This window comes from Stegostoma tigrinum, unplaced genomic scaffold, assembly GCF_030684315.1.
Source record: "Stegostoma tigrinum isolate sSteTig4 unplaced genomic scaffold, sSteTig4.hap1 scaffold_203, whole genome shotgun sequence".
Classification (NCBI taxonomy): domain Eukaryota; kingdom Metazoa; phylum Chordata; class Chondrichthyes; order Orectolobiformes; family Stegostomatidae; genus Stegostoma; species Stegostoma tigrinum.
The window spans coordinates 142597-164673 of record NW_026728141.1 but is presented as its reverse complement, the minus strand read 5'-3'; the positions used below and the strand labels follow the sequence as shown (position 1 = coordinate 164673).

At 43.8% G+C, this 22077-nt stretch overlaps 1 long non-coding RNA gene across 4 annotated transcripts; it reads left to right on the top strand.

The window, feature by feature from the left end:
• The first annotated feature begins 69 nt into the window (after positions 1 to 69).
• Positions 70 to 15205, top strand: LOC132207913 (uncharacterized). 4 transcript variants are annotated; one of them, XR_009443993.1, is made up of 5 exons: positions 70 to 171; positions 3166 to 3297; positions 9809 to 10022; positions 11221 to 11320; positions 13648 to 15205. It is a non-coding gene; the product is annotated as an uncharacterized LOC132207913 (long non-coding RNA). The 4 variants fall into 4 exon arrangements; XR_009443991.1 differs by having other exon boundaries at positions 3166 to 3334; XR_009443992.1 differs by lacking the exon at positions 9809 to 10022.
• Positions 15206 to 22077: the final 6872 nt, after the last annotated feature.

The window sequence follows — 22077 nt, the reverse complement described above, 5'->3', positions numbered from 1 at the left end:
CCCAGCCCTTGTCCTCTGATTGGTTGGAGGAGAAGCATTTCCGGTGCCTTCTCTGTCCCGCCTCTTGCTTGCTATTGGTCGTTCGATGTCAAACAGCCGTATTCAGCTAAGGAGCATGCGTACTAGGAGAGATATCCGGAATGAAATGGTTCTCCATGAGAGCCTCAAGCGGTGAGTACAGGTTAAGGGGGAGGGCAACTTCAGTGCTGTATTCCAGCAAGAGGGCGGCATGACAGCTCAGTTTAGGTCTCAAGTCTCAAACAGAGGTCTTCTGGTGCTGCGTGAGTGATAATGGGAACCGCAGATGCTGGAGAGTGTGAGATAATAAAATGTGAAGCTGGATGAACACAGCAGGCCCAGCAGCACCTCAGGAGTACAAAAGCTGACGTTTCGGGCCAAGACCCTTCATCAGAGAGGGGGATGGGGTGAGGGACCTCCCACCGACAGCCTCCAACCTCGTTGTTCCCCAACGGTCCGTTTCTATCTCCTGCCCAAAATCCACAAACCTGTCTGAGCCTGCTCCTGCCCCACCGAACTCATCTACACCTATCTGGACTCCATTTTCTCCCCTTTGGTCCAGGAACTCCGCACCTAAGTCTGTGACACCACCCATGCCCTCCACCTCCTCCAGGACTTCCAATTCCCTGGCCCCCAACACCTCATCTTCACCATGGACGTCCAGTCCCTATACACCTGCATTCCGCATGCAGATGGTCTCAAGGCCCTCGCTTCTTCCTGTCCCGCAGGCCCGACCAGTCCCCCTCCACCGACACCCTCATCCGCCTAGCCAAACTTGTCCTCACCCTCAACAACTTCTCTTTCGATTCCTCCCACTTCCTACAGACTAAGAGGGTGGCCATGGGCCCCAGCTATGCCTGCCTCTTTGTAGGTTACGTGGAACAGTCCCTTTTCTGCACCTACACAGGCCCCAAACCCCACCTCTTCCTCCGTTACATTGATGACTGTATCAGCGCTGCCTCTTTCTCCCCAGAGGAGCTCAAACAGTTCATCCACTTCACCAACACCTTCCACCCCAACCTTCAGTTCACCTGGGCCATCTCCAGCACATCCCTCACGTTCCTGGATCTCTCAGTCTCCATCGCAGGCAACCAGCTTGTTACCGATGTCCATTTCAAGCCCACCGACTCCCACAGCTACCTAGAATACACCTCCTCTCACCCACCCTCCTGCAAAAATTCCATCCCCTATTCCCAACTCCTCCGTCTCCGCCGCATCTGCTCCCACGATGAGGCATTCCACTCCCACACATCCCAGATGTCCAAGTTCTTCAAGGACCGCACTTTCCCCCCACAGTGGTCGAAAACGCCCTTGACCGAGTCTCCTGCATTTCCCGCAACACATCCCTCACACCCCGCCCCCGCCACAACTGCCCAAAGAGGATCCCCCTCGTTCTCTCACACCACCCCACCAACTTCAGGATACAACGCATCATCCTCTGACACTTCTGTCTACAATCCGACCCCACCACTCAAGACACTTTTCCATCCCCAACCTGTCTGCTTTCTGGAGAGACCACTCTCTCCGTGACTCCCTTGTTTGCTCCACACTGCCCTCCAACCCCACCACACCCGGCACCTTCCCCTGCAACCGCAGGAAATGCTACACTTGCCCCCACACCTCCTCCCTCACCCCTATCCCAGGCCCCAAGATGACTTTCCACATTAAGCAGAGGTTCACCTGCACATCTGCCAATGTGGTATACTGCATCCACTGTACCCAGTGTGGCTTCCTCTACATTGGGGAAACCAAGCGGAGGCTAGGGGACCGCTTTGCAGAACACCTCCGCTCAGTTCGCAATAAACAACTGCACCTCCCAGTCGCAAACCATTTCCACTCCCCCTCCCATTCTTTAGATGACATGTCCATGATGGGCCTCCTGCAGTGCCACAATGATGCCACCCGAAGGTTGCAGGAACAGCAACTCATATTCCGCTTGGGAACCCTGCAGCCCAATGGTGTCAATGTGGACTTCACCAGCTTCAAAATCTCCCCTTCCACCACCGCATCCCAAAACCAGCCCAGCTCGTCGCCTCCACCCACTGCATCCCAAAACCAGTCCAACCTGTCTCTGCCTCCCTAACCTGTTCTTCCTCTCACCCATCCCTTCCTCCCACTCCAAGCCGCACCTCCGTTTCCTACCTACTAAGCTCATCCCACGTCCTTGACCTGTCCATCTTGCCTGGACTGACCTATCCCCTTCCTACCTCCCCACCTATCTTCTCTTCTCTCCATCTTCGGTCCGCCTCCCCCTCTCTCCCTATTTATTCCAGAACCCTCACCCCATCCTCGTCTCTGATGAAGGGTCTAGGCCCGAAACGTCAGCTTTTGTGCTTCTGAGATGCTGCTGGGCCTGCTGTGTTCTTTTGGTGCTGCGTGTAGGTTGCAGAGAGCCTCAGGCTTCCTCCCTGAAACAGGCCTAGACTGTCCAGAGAGAGGGAAAGTCCTGTCAGCTTTTACCCTGTCAAGCCACTTCAGAATGTGATTACAGCAATTAGAGGTGTTCTCAGTAAAGCAGAACTCCAATGTGCACTCACTGGTTAGAGGTCTTTCCACTGTGTCCTGTGTTAGAACCCGCGCAGAGTTTTTAAAAATCATTTTGGTTTGAATCTGAGAGTTGAACGGCGACCTCTGGACTGTGAGCAGCAGTTGTGCTAAAAATACAATACAAAATCAATTACTAGTTTCTGAGGCCAGGCCTGGAAGTTAATTGGAGGTTGTTTCTTATTCAAAAACTGTGTAGACTCTTTTGGCCATTAATAAGGTCAGCATCTGAGAAGTGGTGCCAGCAAGTTTGGGAGAGAATGTGGTCAAACAGAAGGAGTTTAAAACTGGGCCAAATGCACATCTTTGACACTGAGCCTCTGAGCCTCTGTCACACCAGCTGGCTGCTGGTGTGACAGAGGCTCAGAGAAAGAGCACAGAGTGGAGGGAGAGAGCTGAACAGGGTGGGGCCCTGTGGTTTGGATGTTGGGGTTATTCTTCGCCCATCACCCCGCCTCAAAATCCAGCCGGTTGTTTCTCTCATTGTCCCTCTTCCACAGCTTTACCCACTTCTGTACCTCCAGCCCCTATCCCACCCCTTGCTTCCCTCAGTATCAGCAAACTTCCAAAGATATTTCTGACATACTCTGTTACTTTTCTCAGAACATTCAACAACTTGAAAACTGGATTGAAAATGAGAGACAGAGCAGCCACGGCAGAAGCTTCCAAAATCACTCTGCACCTTCTTGATCTGCTGCAATCTGCGTCGTGAAGTAGCTCCCATGTTGCACTTTGGTAAAGAGTTACAGGATTTTCATCCAGTGGTGATAAGGTTGTGCTGTTTTTTTGTGTCAGTTATCGTCATTTTGTTCTTATGTTCCACCCTTCAACAGAATAGAAACATAGAAAATAGGAACAGGTGCAGGCCATTGTAGCTTTCGATCCTTCTCCGCTAGTCACTTTAATCATGACTGATCATTCTACTCAGCCTCTTCCCACTTTAGAGCTCGACCCTTTGATCCCTTAAGCCCCGACAACTATACATATTATCATCTTGTTGGAAGCATCCAGTGTTCGGCCTTAACTGCTTTCTGTGGCAGCAAATTTCACAGGGTCACCAGTCTCTGTATTTTTTTTTTGATTTCCTCATTTCAATCCTTAACAGCCTAGCCCATGCCCCTAAGCTCTGTCTCCCTGGTCATTGACAACATCCTTCCTGTACTTACCTAGAATTTTATTGGTTTCTGTGAAATCTTTCCGCATTCTTCTAAACTCCAGTGAATTTCATCCTAACCAATCCATCCTATTCTTATATGCAAGTCTCGCCATCCCAGGGATCAGTCTAATCAACTGCTGTGAACAGCCTCCAGAGCCAGAAGTTCCTTCCTCAGATAAAAATTACAAATTTACACATACCATTCCAGGTGTGGTCTCACTAAGATCCTGTACAATTTCAGTCAGACATCCCTGCTCCTGTACTCAAATGCTCTAACTCTGCAGGTCAAAATACCATTTGCCTTCTTCACCCCCTGCTACACCTGCATGCTTACTGTCAGTGACTTGTGTTTTCCTAGTTTTGTAATCCAACTGGATAATCTCGAACGGAGACGCATTTCTCATTTAAATGACGAATTGATTGAATGAATACCTGGGATCCACCATGGACCACAGTACCACACTGGTCACTGGTTGGCATACAAGAAATGATTGTTTATTCTGACTGTTTCTGTGTGCCAAACAGTTCTGTAACCCTGTGAATACCCAATCTCTCATGCTTTAACTTTACTTGCTAATCTCTTCTGTGGGACCTTTGAATGCCTTCTCAAAGCCGACATAAGCCACATCCACTGCCTTTTCAACTCTAAATGTTGCATTCTTGAAACATTCCGGCAGTTTTGTCCATCATGATTTCCCTTTCGTAAATCCATACTGACTGTAATTCTGTCACTGTTTTCCAGTGTTAGTCTAAGGTTCATATTTCTCAGGCTACTCCCACATCCCTACTAAAACAAAGAGCTAATATCAGCCACTTTCCAGTCATCTCACACCCACCCATATTTATAGATGATACGAATATTTCTGAAATTTCCTCCCTTACTTCCCACAATGTCCTGGAATACACTAGATCAGGTACTGGAGATTTATCCACGTTTATATTTTCTGAGACATTTAGCACTTCGTCTCCTGTAATGTGAACTATTTTCAAAATATCAAAAATTATTTGAGCTCTCTAGCCTCCTTCATTACAACTTGTCCATGCCGATCAGGCTTCCCAAACTGAACGAGTCCCACTTGCTTCAGTTGGGTCCATATACCTCCAAAACTTTCCTATTCATGTACCTGTCCAAATGTCTTTTAAATATTGGAAGTGTACCTGCATCTTTCACTTCCTTTGGCAGTTCATTCCACATAGAAACAACCCTCTGTTTGAAACAGATCCCCCTTGTTTCCCTTCAAATCTTTCTCCTCTCCTGTTTAAAAAATACCCTCTAGTTTTGGACTCCCCTATCCAAGGGAGAAGACCCTTGCTGTTCACATTATACCCCTCACGATTTTATAATCCTCTCGAAAGTCACTGCTCAACCTCCTATTTTCAAGTGAAGTCCCAGTCTCTCCTCATAACTCATACCCTCCAGTTCTGGTAAACTATAGACTGTAAGTGTAGCATGAAGCCACCCAGAGTAGAAAGTTAATCCAGCCACGAGAAGCATCACCGAACCTTCACCTCTTTGGCCCTTCGTCAAATAGTCTGGCAATAAGAACTGTCCAGATTCAGGCATGAACAGGGAACGTTTCAGCTTGCTTTCTGCAGCCCCCTAGTCTTGAAATTCCCCTCCCAAATGAAAAGGGATCTTCCATTCACCTTATCTGTATTCTTCATGATTTTATAAACATATAAATCACCCCTCCATTCTTAGACTGCAGTGGAAAAATGCCTCAACCGATCAAGCCTCTTGTTATGATTGTCAACCTCCATTCCTGGCAACTTCCTGCTAAATCTTTGCTGAATCCTCCCCAGGATGATGATATCCTTCGTCCAACAGGAGATCTAGAGTGGACACATTACTCCAGAAGAGGCCTCACTGATGTTCTGCACGATTTCAACATAATGTTCCACCTCCTATACTCTACAGGTCTGAGCAGTGAAGGCAAGCAGGCTAAACACTGACTTACCATCCTTTCTACATGTGACACCAACCTCACAGAATTAAGGGCCTGAACCCTGAGGCCTCTCTGTTCGAAAACAGTAACCCCAAGGCCCTACGTTTAATTGTACAAGTCCTGATCGTGTTTGTTTTACCAAAATGAAATACCTCGCCTTCATCCAAATTAAACACCACCTGCCATTCCTCAGCCTCTTAACCCAATAAATCAAGATCTCTTTGTAATCTTGGACAGCCTACTTCGCTGTACACTATCCTGCCTATTTTGGTGTCATCTGCAAACTTACTGACCATGTCTGCACTATTCTCATCTAAATCGCTTTTTTTTATATAAAGTCAAACAAAATTGGAGCGAGCACTGACCCCTGTGGAACACTTGTGGTAACAGGCCTCCGGTCTGACAAACAACCCTCTACCACCAGTCCCTGTGCCCTGTCATGAAGCCATATTTGTATCCAGTTGACAAGCTCCCCCTCAATCCCATACGATCTAACTTGACTAATTAGTCCACCTTGTGGAACCTTGTCAAAAACTTTACTCTTTTCAAAATAAACTACGTCCACCATTCTGCCCTCAATAATTTTCTTTGCTACTTCTCCAAAAAACTCAATCAACTAATCATTCCTTGACTCTCCAAATACATAAATCCTACATTTGACAATTACCTTCAACTACATACCCAAAACCGAAGTCAGACTCAGGTCTACAGCTCCCAGGTTTCTCCTGATATCCCTTAAACAAAGGCACAATTTTAGCCACTCTCCAGTCATCTGGCACCTCACCCGTAATTATAGATGATACAAATATTTCTGCAACGGGGCCCCATGTTTTCTCTTTAACTTCCCATAGCATGGTTTGATGCACTAGAGCAGGACCTGGAGGTTTAAAGTCAGAGTGTAATACAGCATGGAAACAGGCCCTTCGGCCCAAACTGGCCTGTGCTGACTTTGGTGCCCACTCAGCAATTTCTAACTGCCGGCATTTGGTCCATATCCCCCTCTAAACACTTCCATCCATCTACCTGCCCAAATGTGTTTTAAACGTTGCTATTGTACCTGTCTCAACCACTTTCTCTGGCAGCCCATTCCAAATATGCACCACTGTCTGTGAGAAGAAGTTGCCCCTCACGTCCTCCTTAAATCTGCCCCCCTCACCTTAAATCTGTACACTCTAGTTTTCCATTCCCCATCCCAGGGAAAAAGACTACGTGCATTCATTCTATCTATGCCACTCATGATTTTATTCACCTCAATAAGTTCAGCCCTCATTCTCCTCCATTGCAAGGAATAAAGTCCAATCCTGGCCAACCTCTCCTTAGAACTCACCTACTGTTCCTAGCAACATCCTTGTAACTCTTCTTTGCACGTTTTCCAGTTTAACGATGCCTTTCCTGTAACAGGGTGACCAAAACTGTACACCACACTGCAAGTGTGGCCTCACCAATGAGCTGCACATCTTTAACATAACATCCCAACTCTTATATGCAATGCCTCGACCGAAGAAGGCCAGCATGCTAAATGCTTTCTTCACCACCCTGTCGACCTGTGATGCTGCTTTCCACCAACTATGCACTTGTGTTTCTCGGTCTCTCTGTTCCACAATATTCCTCAGAACTTCACCATTTACTGTATAACTCCTACCTTGGCTGAACTTTCCAAAGGCCAACACCTCACACTTAGCTGTGTTGAGTTTCATTTGGCAATCCTCAGCCCACTTCCCCATCTGATCACAATCCCCCTGTAATTTTTGATACCTCAGCGATGCCTCTTAAATTTGCAGATGATACAAAATTACTAATCATGGCATATACATTCATATCCAGATCACTTATGTAAGGGAGAAATAGCAAAGACCCCAGTATCGACCCCCGTGGCACACCATTAGCCACAGGCCTCCAGTCCGAGAACCAACGTTCAGCCGTCACGCTATGCTTCCTACCATCGACCCAATTTCGAATCCCATGAGCTAGCTCTCCCTGGATCCCACACAACCGAACCTTCATGACTAGGCTGCCATATGGTACCTTGTTGAAGGCCTTACTAAAGTCCATATAGACAGCATTCGCTGCCCTAAACTCATCAATCCTCTTGCTTACCTCCTCAAAAAACTTGAATAGATTTGTCAGGCATGATTCCTGTGCACAAATCAATGCTGACTATCCCTAATCAGATCTTGAATATCCCAGCTTTGGTTGATCGACTCCCTGAATATCATCTTCTGGTTCACTGGCCTGTAGTTCCCTGGCTGGTTTTTGCTCCCTTTCTTAACCAATGGGACAACATTAGCCACCCTCCAGTCTTCTGGAATTTCAGTCGTGAGAAAAGATGAAGGGAAAAATCTCTGCAAGGGTCTCTGCAATTTCTTCCCCAGCCTCCCACAGTGTCCAAAGATGGACTTCATCAGATCCAGTTGATTTATCAACTTTAATGTGCTTTAAGGCTGCAAACGCCACCTCGATGGTCCAAAACATCCCCACTTGCTTCCCTTGTTTCCTTAGCATCCATGATTCTCTGCTTAGTAAATACTGAGGAGAAATATTCATTGAAAATCTCCCCCATCCCCATGAGCGGTTTTCAAACCAAAATATTTCTACCCCTGACTTGTCCCCCATCCATTTCTTTCTCAACAGTGAAAACTGATGCAATATATTCCTTTCAAATCTCTCTCCTCTCCTGATGCTCAACACAGAGTTGATCTCTTTCATCTTTATGGAGTCCTGCTTGCTCTCTTGGTGCTCTCTTGCTTTTAATGCACTTGTAGAAACTCTTTGAATTATTCTTAAGCTTATCAACCAAGGCAGTTTCATGTTGCCTTTTTACCATCCTGATCTCCTGTTTAAGAATGCCCCTAACACTGTTTACACTTTCAAGAGATTCATTTGAGCCAAGTTTTTTTTATATCTACTAATTTATATATTTTTTATTCTTGACTAAAACCCGAGTATCTTTTTTCACCCATTGTTCTCTAATTCTACCAGCCTTACCTTTCACTCTTTCAGAGACATAATGACTCTGAATTGTCACATTTTTGAAAGCCCCCCACTTATCAGACATCCTTATTCCTGCCGTCTACTCATGTCAACTCTTGAAGGTTATAAAAACAGAAGCTGCTGGAAAAGCTTAGCAGGTCTGGCAGCATCTGTGGCGGACAAATCAGAGTTAATATTGCGGGTCTGTTAATCCTTCCTCAGAAGTGTTGAAAGTTCTTTTCTTATAGCATTAAAATTTGCCTTACTCCAATTAAAGCTTTTAGTTTTTCTGGAAGACATATCCTGTTCCATAATTGTTTTAAAACTGATCGTAATTCTGTCACAAGACTCAAAGTTTCCCTGTACTGTCACTTCAGTCACTTGCTATGCCTTATTATTTTTCCCATAGGAACATCGATTTATTGATAAAGAAAAATTTCTTGAACACATTTCTCAAAATACTCACCATCTAAACCTTTAACACAATGGCAGTCCCAGTAAATGTTTGGAAACTGAAAATGACCAACTGTTATAACCTTGTTATTCTTACACATATCTGAAATCCCTCTGCATATTTGTTCCTCAGTTTCCCTCTGACTATTAGGAAGCCTATGGTACAATCCCATCAGATGATTGTTCCTTTCTTATTTCTTATTTCTAATTTCAACATATGTTTTCATGGGATGATTTTTCAGAAACATCTCTTCTAGTGATAGCAGCAATGTTTTCCTTATTTAAAAAAAAATCCCTGCGATTGGCCCATATTCGCTCCAAACCATTCAAATTCATGTCCTTATCTGAATGTTTTTCAAACATCATTACTACCCACATCCATCACTTCCTCTGGCAGTTCATTCCACACACTGAGCACTCTTTATAAAACAAAAAGATGCCCGTCATGTCTTTTTTAAAATCTTTCTCCTATCATTTTAAAAATATGCCCCTGGTTTTGAAATCCCCCACCTGAGGGAAACAACCTTTGCTATTCCTTATCGGTGTCTCTCGTTATTTTATTAAACCGACATAAGGTCATCCTTCAACCTCTTACCTTCCCGTGAAAGAAGTTCCCGCCAATCCAGCGTATGTTTATAACTCAACGCCTCCATTCCTGGCAATATCCTGCTAAGTGTTTTTCCAAACCCACTCAAGTTTAACAATATTCTTCCCACAACAGGATGGCCAGAGCAGCACGCAGTCCTCCAGAAGAGGACTCGCCAACATCGCTTCCCAACTCCTGTACTCAAAGGCCTGAGCAATGAAGACAAGTGTGCTAAATGCCTTCCTAACCACCCTGTCTACCTGTGATGCAAATTTCAAAGAATGATGTACCTGAAACCCAAGGTTTTTTTCTGATCTGCAACACTACCCAGAGCCCAACCATTAATTGTGTAAGTCCTGCCTTTGTGAAGTATTGCGTTGTGGTAAAACAAACATTTATCCGAATAAAATTCAATCTCCCATTCCTCAGCCCATTGCCCCAATTGAATAAGATCTCTCTGAAATGCAGAAAGCTACGAGGCCATCTCCCTTGTTATGACAACAAATAATAATCAATGAAAAGATGTTCTGCTTCATTTGTACAAGGAAGGGGTTGGACCAATTCTCGAATACTGTCTGCAGGTTTTGGTCTTCTGTTCTTTTATTCAAAGTGGCTCAGAGGAGGTTTACAAGATTGAAATCTGGAATCAGTGGGTTGTCTGAGGAAGATGGATTGGGCAGGGAAGAGGGAAAAGGATTTGTCAGGAGCTGCTGATTAAAACAGGAAACTGAAGTGAGCCAGGATATAGGGTGTATTGAAGTAGAGTCTGTTTGGGTTGAGCTGAGAAACACCAATGGACAGAAAATGACCTTAGTGCTGCATATGGACCCCAAGCTGCAGTAATATTACGGAGGCATTAGGGTGGAATTGAGAGATATAAGGCATAAAGTTATGGCTTTAATTACAGGTGACTGCAACCTCCTTATAAATTGCCCAAATCACACTGTAACAGTACAGTGCAGGAGGAATCCTTAGTGTCTATATGGTACAATTTTATGAATCAACATTTTGAAGTAGCAGATGGGTATTGTATAATGAGGATGGAATAACTGACAATCCAGTTGAGTGTGGGCCCTTAAGGATGAGGGACCACAATAGGATAGAATTCTTCACAAAACTGGAGAGTGATCATGTTGTTTCTGAGTCTTGGGTCCTGTAATTAAATGAAAGAAGTTAAAATGGTATGAGGCACGAGCCAGTTGTGATAAATGGTGAATCAGTGTTTAAATGGATGATGGGAAATGGGTAATGGCAAACATTGAAAGAGGGTGTGGGCAAGCTGTGGAAGTTCTTCATCGCAGCCTGGCACAAGAACAAAATGGGAAACATGATCAAACCACAGCACAGAAAGGGAAATGAACACGTGTTAAATTTAAGGAAGCAGCATACACAATTAGGCCAATAAAACAACTGACAACAGGATTGGGAGCAGTTTAGATTTCTGCAAAGGGAAACAAAGGGATTTAATCAGAGTGAGAAAACAGAACATGAGTGCATGCTGCAGGGACCATACACCCAATAGAATTTTGTTTTATGTTCATTCACAGGATGTGGACTTTGCAGGCTTGGCCAGAATTTATTGCCCAGAGGGCTATCAAGTGTCAACTGCATTGCTGTACGGCTGGAGTCACATATCGACCAAACCAGGTGAAGGATAACAGTTCCTTTTCCTGAAGGATATTAGTGAGCCAGATGATTTTTTTTTTTCCTGACGATTGACAACGGTTTCATGATCATCATTAAACTCTTCGTTGAAAACTGGTAGTGAAAGACTGGTCACGAAGAATATGGGCTCTCCCTACAAGCAGAAACAATGAATTTATAATGGCGTGCAAAGTGATGGCAGACCAATTAAATATGACTGAGGTTTTCAATAAGGAGGATACAAATCATGTCCCAAAATTAAGGGGCTCTCAGGGTCTAATAGGAAGGTGGAATCAGTATTATTCGGAAAATATTGGAAAAACTAATGGGATAACAGGCAGATAAATCTCCAGAGACTGATAACCTTCATCTCAAAATACCTTAGGAAGTGGCTGTAGAAATAGTAGATGCACAAGTGGTTATCCTCCAAATTCTATACAGGGTCAGTTTTTTATAGATTGGAGGATAGCTAATGTCACCCCAGTATGTAAGAAGGGAGTCAGAAAGAAAACAGGGAATTTGCATAAAATTGTTGGTTGGAAAAATATGTTAGAGTCAGCTATAAAAGATGGAATAACAGAGTACTTGGAAGATAGTGTCAAGGTCAGACAGAGCCAGCAGAGCCTTTTTCCGTGCTGTAGACTGTGTTGGGCGTGAATTCCCGCCACGCCACTCACCATCCTGACTTGGAAATGTATTGCTCTACCTTCAGTACTGCTGGTTCAAAATCCTGAATTCTCTCCCTAACAGCATTATGTGTCCACCTACCATTCATGGACTATAGTGGTTCATGAAGGCAGATCACTGCCACCTTCTCCATGACAACTAAACTCAGCCAGCAATGCCCACAGGATGTTTTTTAAAAAAAAACAATCAAGGCCAAGTGCGAATGTGGAATCGAAGCGTAAATAGATCAGCTTTGACCTTCTTGAGGCTCGAGGGACAGAATGGACAACTCTGATTCCTAATTTGTGTGTTCTCTACTCCGAATTAAAATGCATCATCCCACTAGGAATGATGTATTCCCTGTAAGTTAGAAGGATGACAGCTGATGTGAATAAATTTTTTCCAATGTTAATTGAAGCTGTTTGGGGTGTAGGGAGGAACTAATCCACTGGGTGAGTGAAGTGGGAGCCCACCCCTGACCCCCCTCACCCACAGTAATCAGACAAGACTCGAGTTTCTTTGTCTTGCGGTTTGTTCAAACAAAGGAATGAGGAACAAGTGTAGGCCACTCGACCCCTCGAACCTGCTCTGCGACTCTATAAAATCACTGATCGAATTTCAACCTCAGCTCTATGTGCGTGCATATCTCAGAATATCTTGCATTGTCTTGGTCAGCAAGAATCTGCCTTTTTTTAAAAAAAATAGAAAGATTCTGCATCCACTGCCTTTTGGCGAAGGGAATCACAAGGGTTCTCAGCCCTCTGAGAGAAAAGAAATGTTCCCCACTATTTCAAATGGACTCACCCTTACCTTTAAACAATGACCCTCAGTTCTAGATCCTTCCACAAGAGGGACCACGTTTTCACCATGCATCTGGTCAGGTCCCCTCAGGATCTTTCATGTTTCAATTTAGACTCCTCTTTCTTTTCTCAACTCCAGACGATACAGGCGAGCCTGTCTAGATTTTCCTCTCGATTTTCTTTTAAGGCAATCCACTCATTCCAGGTATTATTCCACTGAATTTGCCCCGAAATGTTTCATAACCTTCTTTAAGTCTTTTGACCAGAACTGAACACAGTACTCCAAATGCAAATCTCACCAGTGCAAAAGGGGAATTACTTATCGAAAGGAGGACCATGAATTCCCACCTGCTTGCAGGAATGCATTTTCAGCCAGCTTCGGTCATTTACACGTATCCAGTTACAGACTGACACAGGTTATGGTTCAATAGTTGTACAGTTTGTATTGTTACACCGACAGCATTGTTGTGGTCTCACTCAAACCTCCCACTCTGGCTCTGCACAAATAATGATTGGCTCTGCAGACAATTCCCACAGCCTGATTTGTCCTGTATTTTTCATCTTCTGTCCTTTCAAAGATATCAAATGATCCAAGTGGAATAGCTCAACAAGACTGACATCATGAAGGAAAAAAACAGGGTTTCTGTTTCGGGTCCGGTGACCCTTACTCTCAACTTGAGAAAGGGTCACCAGACCTGAAACATTCACTCTGTTTTTTTCATTCACAGATGTTGTCAGTCCGGCTGAGCTTTTCCAGCAACTTTTATTTTCATTCCTGACTTACAACACCCGCAGTTTTTTGTGAGCCAGGTGACAATCCGGCAGCTTTCATTCTACTTTTACTGTATTAAATTTATTTTCCAGGAAATTTGAAAGGGAACATTTACTGACAGGCAGCTCAACTCAAACACTGGATCAAAAACTGCCAGGAACACTTAATTCTCAGGAGCTTTGAACATGGAAGGAACAAGCATCGTTTACAGTGAAGAGAAACCATACATGTGGTGTGTGTGGACAAGCCTTCAGTCAGTTGTCTGGCCTGACAGTACGTAAATGCAGTCAAAACAGGGTGACAACAATGACATCGTGCAGCACTTGCTTTGTAATATCATAGTGATGGATCTCAGTTTGAGTTAAGCAAGGGCCACTCATCTCCATTCTTGGTGAAAACATGGACCAAACAGCTGAATTCCAAATGTGAGAGTGACTATCCACTATCTTAAAGCTCCATTTGACAGAGCATTGTGTTGAGGAATCATGACAAAGCTAAGTTCAATAGGAACTAGAGAATATTATTCTTCCATGGATAGCTGGTTTTTGAAAACATTGTGTCTTCAGACCTCACTGGATTGAAACAAGGTGAGTTTATTCAAACTTGTACCACATACACGCGGAAGAGGTCTATAAGCCGAGCTCGGAGACACTTCCATTTACAGCTACTCAGAAACAGCATATTAAGGCATTTTCACGTCAGAATGGTTGCATGTAACATTGATATAAAATAAATGTATATGTCAGTTACTTACTACAAAACAGGATGCTGTTCAGTTTCTGACAAAGTTCTGAGTCCTCTAATTTCAACAGGACTGCCACTTCCATTCTATCTTCAGAGCTTCTCCACCCCACTATCAGCTCACAGCTAGGTGAGTAATATTTACATGACTGTTATACAGTTAGTTTCAGAGCCCTAAGTAACTGTTGATGTTTCACTGTTATGGACCTGCAGTTAAACTGTCTGAGACATGTGAATGTGAGAACATCCCATTCATTTATATACTTCTATAAATTAAAGTCTTTTGTCTGCATTTGATTCCTACACAGAGACTTTAATTTATAGAAGTAAACTCTTATCCACCTACACATTGATATGCAAGTACTACCCTGAAGCTTCCTGCCCAGCTAGAAATTCAATGTAAAGCTCTTGTAACTCCTTTTCTTCTCACACATCGGTCTGCAGACTCTGTCTTAAGTTTCCTGACTGAATTAAAATGAGAATCAAACTGTTTCAAATAGGGTTAGGTGGGGAAGTTTTGTAAAGGTGTGAAACCTCTGAAGCATGTAACTTCTGTCGCTGACAAAGGGGCCAGGGCTCTGACTTTGTTCTAGTCAGACACACTGGCAACTTGAAATCAGAATCTGTCCCAGACAACAACTCGAAATCGCCTCCCGCCATTAGCAGCTGCTTCACTAGCAATCGATACTATATCCTGGTCTTTTATGTTGTTGCTGGAATAACTGTTTGGTATCCTGTTTTTGTCTGTTGTAGTAATTGTTTTCTGTATCATGTCATTGTCAGTTGTGAAATCGTTTTATGCATCATGTCTTTTGTAAACTATAAAAAGCGGGGACTGTCCGCTGCTCAGGGAGAACTACTTGAGACTGTGCACTCTGTGCTGGGTTGAGTACAGTAATTCTCCACAGCTTGTACTTAGTTGGTTATAAAAGGATTTGTGTTTTTCTAAACAGGTCAGTGTCTTGTTATTGCAGTAAGTCCATAAGGGTCTCCGAAAACGAACTTGACAACATCACAGCTCCGGAACTCAATCCCTCTACCAATAAAACCTAACACACCGTAAGCCTTCTTAACAGCACTATCAACCTGGGTGGCAACTTTCAGGGATCTATGCAGGTGGACACCAAGATCCCTCTGCACATCCACAATACCAATTTTTTTTTCCAATGACCCAGTCTTCTGCCTTCCTATTATTCCTCCCAAAGTGAATCACCTCACGAGTTTTGAGAAGATTTGTAGCTCAGGTTGAGTTTCTGGATGTGAGTTTGCTCACTGAGCTGGAAGGTTTGTTTTCAGACATTTCGTCACCATTCTAGGTAACATCATCAGTGATGATGTTACCTAGAATGGTGACGAAACGTCTGAAAATGAATCACTTCACGTTTATCCGTATTAAACGCCATTTGCCACCTTTCAGCCAAATTCTGCAGTTTATCGAAGTCTCCCTGCAACCTGCAACATTCTTCCACACTGTCCGCCACTCCACCGACTTTAGTGTCACCTGCAAACTTACTCACCCATCCACCTGTGTCGGCGGCCAAGTTATTTATCAAAATGATAAACAATAGTGGTCCCAAAACAGATCCTTGAGACACACCACTAGTGACCTGACTCCAGGCTGAATATGGTTATGGGGAAGTCTGTGCTATGATGGAAGGATAAAATAACAGTAAAGTACATGAACGGAAAGCGATTGCAGAACATGGTGGTGCAGATGTATTTGTGAGTCCTGGCACGTGAATCCTATAATTTTAGTCTGCGCATGTAGCCAGTGATTAAGAAAGTATATGGAATGGTGCTGTTTTATGCAAAAGCTATCTGTATAATCATTGGATTGTTGTACTACACCTGTACTGGGCTTTACTGAGACCACTCCCGATATATTCCGTGCAGTTACAATTCCCTAAACTGAAAACAAAATGCAATTGCTTCAGAAGCTTATCAAATTTATTTCACGTTACTCATTCCCGGAAGGAAAGTCTTGTCGAGCCACAGAGTCATACAGTTCAGGAACAGACCCTTTTGTCCAACCTGTCCATGCTGACCAGAATTTCCAAACTGATGTATTTCCATTTGCTAGCATTAGGCCCATAACCCTCTAAACCCTTCCTATTCATATATCCATCGTGGTGCCTTTTAAATGTTGTGACTGTACCAGTCTCAACCACTTCCTCTGGCAGCTTATTGCTTACACACAACACCCTCTGCATGCAACAGTTACCCTTCAGGTCTCTTTAAAATCTCCTCCGTCTCTCAATAACTTTATGCGCTCTATTTTTGCACACCCTCACCTGAGAAACAATGACCTTGGCTGTTCACTGTATCACACAACATTCAGAGAAAAATTGCCATCTTTCAGCCCCCGAATCAGTCTGTGTACATGCTTGGGACGACAACAGTCAAGCTTATGCTATTGAAGTGTCGGTAATATTCATGCAACAGTACATAGCTATACACTGCTCATGTCCACGGTAATAATGGAGCAATTTATCCAGCTCTTCAAGCTGGTTTCAAAGGAAGTGGCTGAAGCCATTCAGCTCAACAAAACTATCGGTAAATAAGAGGCACAGCCCATTCACTCTCTCCTGCCTCTTACACAGGAAGACAAGGAGTCTCGTCAGCACATCGAGCTGTTAAACAGGTACCAGGGGTCATCCAATCAGGTCCTTGAACCTTTTCCCTGGGACCAGAAGTCGGCCATTCTGACCCTCAACTCACATAAACAGAAACAGAAGGATGTCATTGATGCTACAACATGACAAACCAATGAAGCAGAGAATGCACAGACAGACTGCTCCATGTTGTTTCTCCTGGTGCCATTGCTAATGGTACACATGTGACTTTAACGTTAGAACAAAAACAAAGTCACTGGAAAAACTCAGCAGCTCTGTCAGCATCTGTGAAGGAGAAAACAGAGTTAATGTTTCGGGTTATAGAGTTGATAGCCAGAGACTATTTCCCAGGGCAGAAATGGCTAGCACGAGGGGTCATAGTTTTAAGCTGGTTGGTGGAAAGTATAGAGGGGATGTCAGAGGCAGGTTCTTCGCAGAGAGTTGTGAGAGCATGGAATGCGTTGCCAGCAGCAGTTGTGGAAGCAAGGTCATTGGGGTCATTTAAGAGACTGCTGGACATGTATATGGTCACAGAAATTTGAGGGTGCATACATGAGGATCAATGGTCGGCACAACATTGTGGGCTGAAGGGCCTGTTCTGCGCTGTACTGTTCTATGTTCTATGTTCTATGGGTCCAGTGACCCTCCCTCAGAACGGTTACTTTAATGTCACTTGCTGATGGTTAGGAGGGACAGTGGATGATAAGGGAATAGTGTAGGTTAGATGGGCTTCAGTTTGGTTTCACAGGTTATTGCAACATTGAGGGCTGAAGGCTCTGTACTGCACTGTAATATTCTATGAATCATATCAGATCGCATGGATCAGTTACAGCAGTAGCTGGAGGCAAAGAGGAATTTACAGGAGCGATGGAATGTGATGAATATCTGTTCCAGGGGTAGAAATACTGCAGATACAGTGAGGTTGATGGGTCACTTGTAGGAAATGTAGGATGGGTAGACAGGCAATGCAGGAGTCTCCTGTGGCCATCTCCATCTCAAACGATTATGCTGTTTTGGGGAATTCGGGCGTGACAGACTCTCGGAGGAATATAGCACTCAGAGCCAAGTTTCTGGTAGCCATATTGTCTCTACTGTAATGAGGGTTACATCAGGTTCCAAGTGATTGATTTCAGGGAACTGTCAAGGCAGAAACACAGGCAGACGTTTCTGCAGCCAACTGCAAGACAGCAGGATAGTGTGTTGCCTAAAGAGTGCGAGGGTTAAGGATGTCTTGGACAGGGTATATAATATTCTCAATGGCTCGACAGGCGAACAGGAGATTGTTGTACACTTTGGAACTAACAACATAGGACGAGAAAATGGATCAGATTTTGAGGGTAGAACATGGGAAATTAGGGAAGGATGTATGAAAGTTGGTTGGCGAGTACAGTAATACCTGGATTACTTCTGGTGCCATGAACTAGTGAGGTTTGGAATAGAGAGGATCGAGCAGATGGACTCGGGGCTGAGGAGCTGATGTGGGGGAAAGGATACACATTTCTGGATATTTGGAATCTCTTCCGGGTTGAAGTGAACTTTACAAGGAGGATGGATTGTAGTTGAATGGGAAGTGGCCTAATGTTCTAGCAGTGAGAATTGTTATAGCCATCCAGGAGGATTTAAACTGGTAAGATGATGAGGGTGGGATGCGGGGTTGGTGCAGATGGATATGCTGGAAGGACCAAGCGACATTGTGAGAAAAGGGAGCAGTCTGAATCTGGTGCAGTAGTTCTTCAAAAAAAGCAAGTCAAATAGGCAAGGCAGGCTGGAGCAAAGCAGAGAATGAGGTAGGTCTGATAAGTTAAACTGCATTTATATCAATGCACGTGGTCTGATAGTATTGCAGATTAACTCAGGGCACGGTTAGTGACATGAGACTGGGATAACATAGCTATCAGAAATGTGGCTCCTGGATGGACAGTCATGGCAGCTTAATGTTCAAACAGATAGCTGATATCAGACAGGTAGAAAACGTTGCAAAGGAGGTGGGGAAGAAGGGCGACGGCATTTTTGATTTGGGATAACATTCTGGCTGTACTTAGGGAGGATATTCCTATGAGTGTGATCAATGAAGTTAGTTGGATGCAATTGAGAAATAAGAAAGTGTTGACCACCTTGTTGGAACTGTACTCCACACCACAAAAATAAACAGTCAGTGGTTCAATTGAGAAGAAAATTTGTAAGGATATGACAGTTATGTGTAAAAATAATAAGGTGGCCACGGTAGGGGATTTTAACTTTCCAAAAATAGACTGAGCCTGCCATAGTGTGAAAGAATCGGATAGAAAGAGGGTTTTTTTGTGTATGTTCATGATTTTTTTTTGTTCAGCATGTGGATTTACCTCCAATAGAAGGTTAAAGAAAGAATTAGACGTACTCTTGGGGAATAAGGCAGGGAAAGTAACCGAGTTGTCAGTGGGGTCGCACTCTGGGTCAAAAAAAATCCATAATTTTATTCATTTTAAAATAAGTATGAAAAAGAATTGACCTGATCTAAAAGCTAAAGTTCTAAACTTCAGCAAGGTCATTTTGAACGATATTAGCTGTGAACTTTTAAAAGTTGATATGAGTGATATTCGCAAGTAAAGGGATGGCTTGCAATGGGAAATTGTCACAAATTTATAACGAAATTCCAGCGACAGTACACTTGGTTAGGATGAAAGGCAAGGCTGATAGGTGTAGGGAATGCTGGATGACTTGAGAAATTGTGTTTCGGATCAAGAAAAAGAAGGAGGCATGTATCAGTTATCGACAGCGGGGATTTCATGCATCCCTACAGGAGACGAAGGACAGTTGGAGTATACTTAAGAAGGGAATCATGAGGGCAAAAAGTGCTCATGAGAGAGTTTCAGTAAATAGGGTTAAGGAGAAGTCAACGGATTTATGCAAATACATTTTGGAGAAAAGAGTATATCAGGAGAGAATGGGGCCCCTTAAAAATCAGCAAGGTTGCCTATGTGTGGAACCACAGGAGATGGGTGAGTTACTAAAATGAACAATTTGTATCTGTGCTTTCTGTTCAAAGCATATGAGCCTGAGGGAACTTGGGGAAATAAACAGTAAGAAGTGTCCACGTTACGGAGGTAGTGGTGCTGGCCCCTTAAAATGCATAAAGATGAATAAATCATCAGGATCTGATCAAGTAGATCCTCGACATTTATGCGAACGTAGGGGACTGACTTATGGGCCCCTTGCTGAGATATTTGTATCATCGATAGCCACCAATGAGGTGATGGAAGGCTGAAAGTTGGCTAACATGGTCCCACTATCTAAGAAAGGTGATCAGGGAAAGCTAGGGAACTGTAGACTGGTGAGGATGACATCAGTGATGGGCACATTGTTGGAGGGGATTTTCAGGACAGGATTTACATGTATTTGGAAAGGGAAGGGCTGAATGAGGACAGTCAACATGGCTTTGCGCGTGGGAAATTGTGTCTCAATAACTTGATTAAATTTGAAGAAATGATGAGAAGGATTGATGGAGGCAGAGTGTTAGATGTTGTCTATATAGGTTTCAGTCAGACATTCAACAAGGTTCCACATGGTGGACTGGTTAGCAATGTCACATCACATGGAATACAGGGAGAACGAACAATTTGAATAAAAATTGGCTCAAAGGAAGAAGACAAAGCACAGTGACAGAGTGCTTTTCGAAATGCAAACCTGTGACCAATTGTGTGCTACAAGGCCCAGTAATGGGCCATTGTTTTTGTCATTCTATAATGATTTCACTTTTAAAACAGGACGTATAGTTGGTAAGTTTGCAGATGACACTAAAATTGGTGATGTAATGAACAATGAAGCAAGTTATCTCAGAGTAAAATTTGATTTGAATTTCCCACAGTTCCTCATTTTCACTATTCGCCATGTTCCCTGCTATTTCTGGAAGAGTTTCTGTTCCTCCCTTCATGGAAACAGAACATCACATTCACTACACCAGGCAGGGCTGGCGTGTGTCATGTCGTGAATATATTGGAGGTCGGCACTCTGGCACATGATGGATAAGTCACCCACTGCTGCAAAGAAAGTTCTAGAATGAGATAACAATGTGAAGAGCTGGATGAAGCGCCCAGACCCGAAACATCAGCTTTCCTGCTTCTCTGATGCTGCCTGGCCTACTGTGTTCATCCAGCTCTGTGCCTAATCTCATATTCCAGCATCGGCTGTTCCTACTATCTCTGAGTAAGTTCTAGAATGAAACCAGTTCACTTGATGGCCATTGTCAGTACTGCCCTCTCCCTGATGCAGACATCGTGCACTCTCTGTGTTGGAAATGCCTTCCTCTCCTTAGTTTATTTTCCTGGCTGATAAACAGTCATATCTCTATACAGTCACAGTGGCCTGAAATATTAATGAGTCTGCTCTTAACAGAAGCAGTGGACAATGTAATTGCACAATTTTCTGTACCACAGTCGCGATAGCAGCAACACCACTATTGCTGCTAGAGGTGACTGGGGATGTTGGGGATGAGATGACCTTGTGGTATTATTTCTAGTCTATTAATCCAAGGATCCAAATTCAAATCCCGCCATGGCAAATTGTGGAATTTGAATTCAATGAACTACATGGAATGATGAAACTATTAAGCCATCGTTGATCATTGGGAAAAACCCATCTGGCTCATGAATGGCCTTCAAGGGAGGAAATCTGCCACCCTCACCTGGTATGGCCGACATGTGACTCCAGACCAACAACAATGCGGTTACCTCTCAACTGCCATTTGGAATGGCCAAGCCAGCCACTCACTTGTATCAATCACCACAAAGTCTCAAAGAAATGACACAGGACAGACCTATATACCAGCAATGTACAGCACGTGGTCTGTCGTGATTCAAGAAAGCAGCTCACAGATATCTTGTCAAGGGCAACTAGGAAAGGGAAATAAATGCTGGCCCAGCCAGTCACACCCACATCCCATTGATGAATAAGTGAAGATGACCACACTCAGGGAAGACAGACTGAGGGGACAGAACTTATTTCAGACAGGGACTTAGAAGTATATCTCCATGGGCACGACATTCAGGAATATGCGAAAAGGTGAAAAATAAATGTAATTAATTTCACATTTTATTTCCATCCCACCTGATCATCAACAATCCCTTTCTTTGTTTCTTTTTTCCCTCTAGCTCTATCTTTCAGCATTTATTCAACTCATTCCTTCTCCCCTTC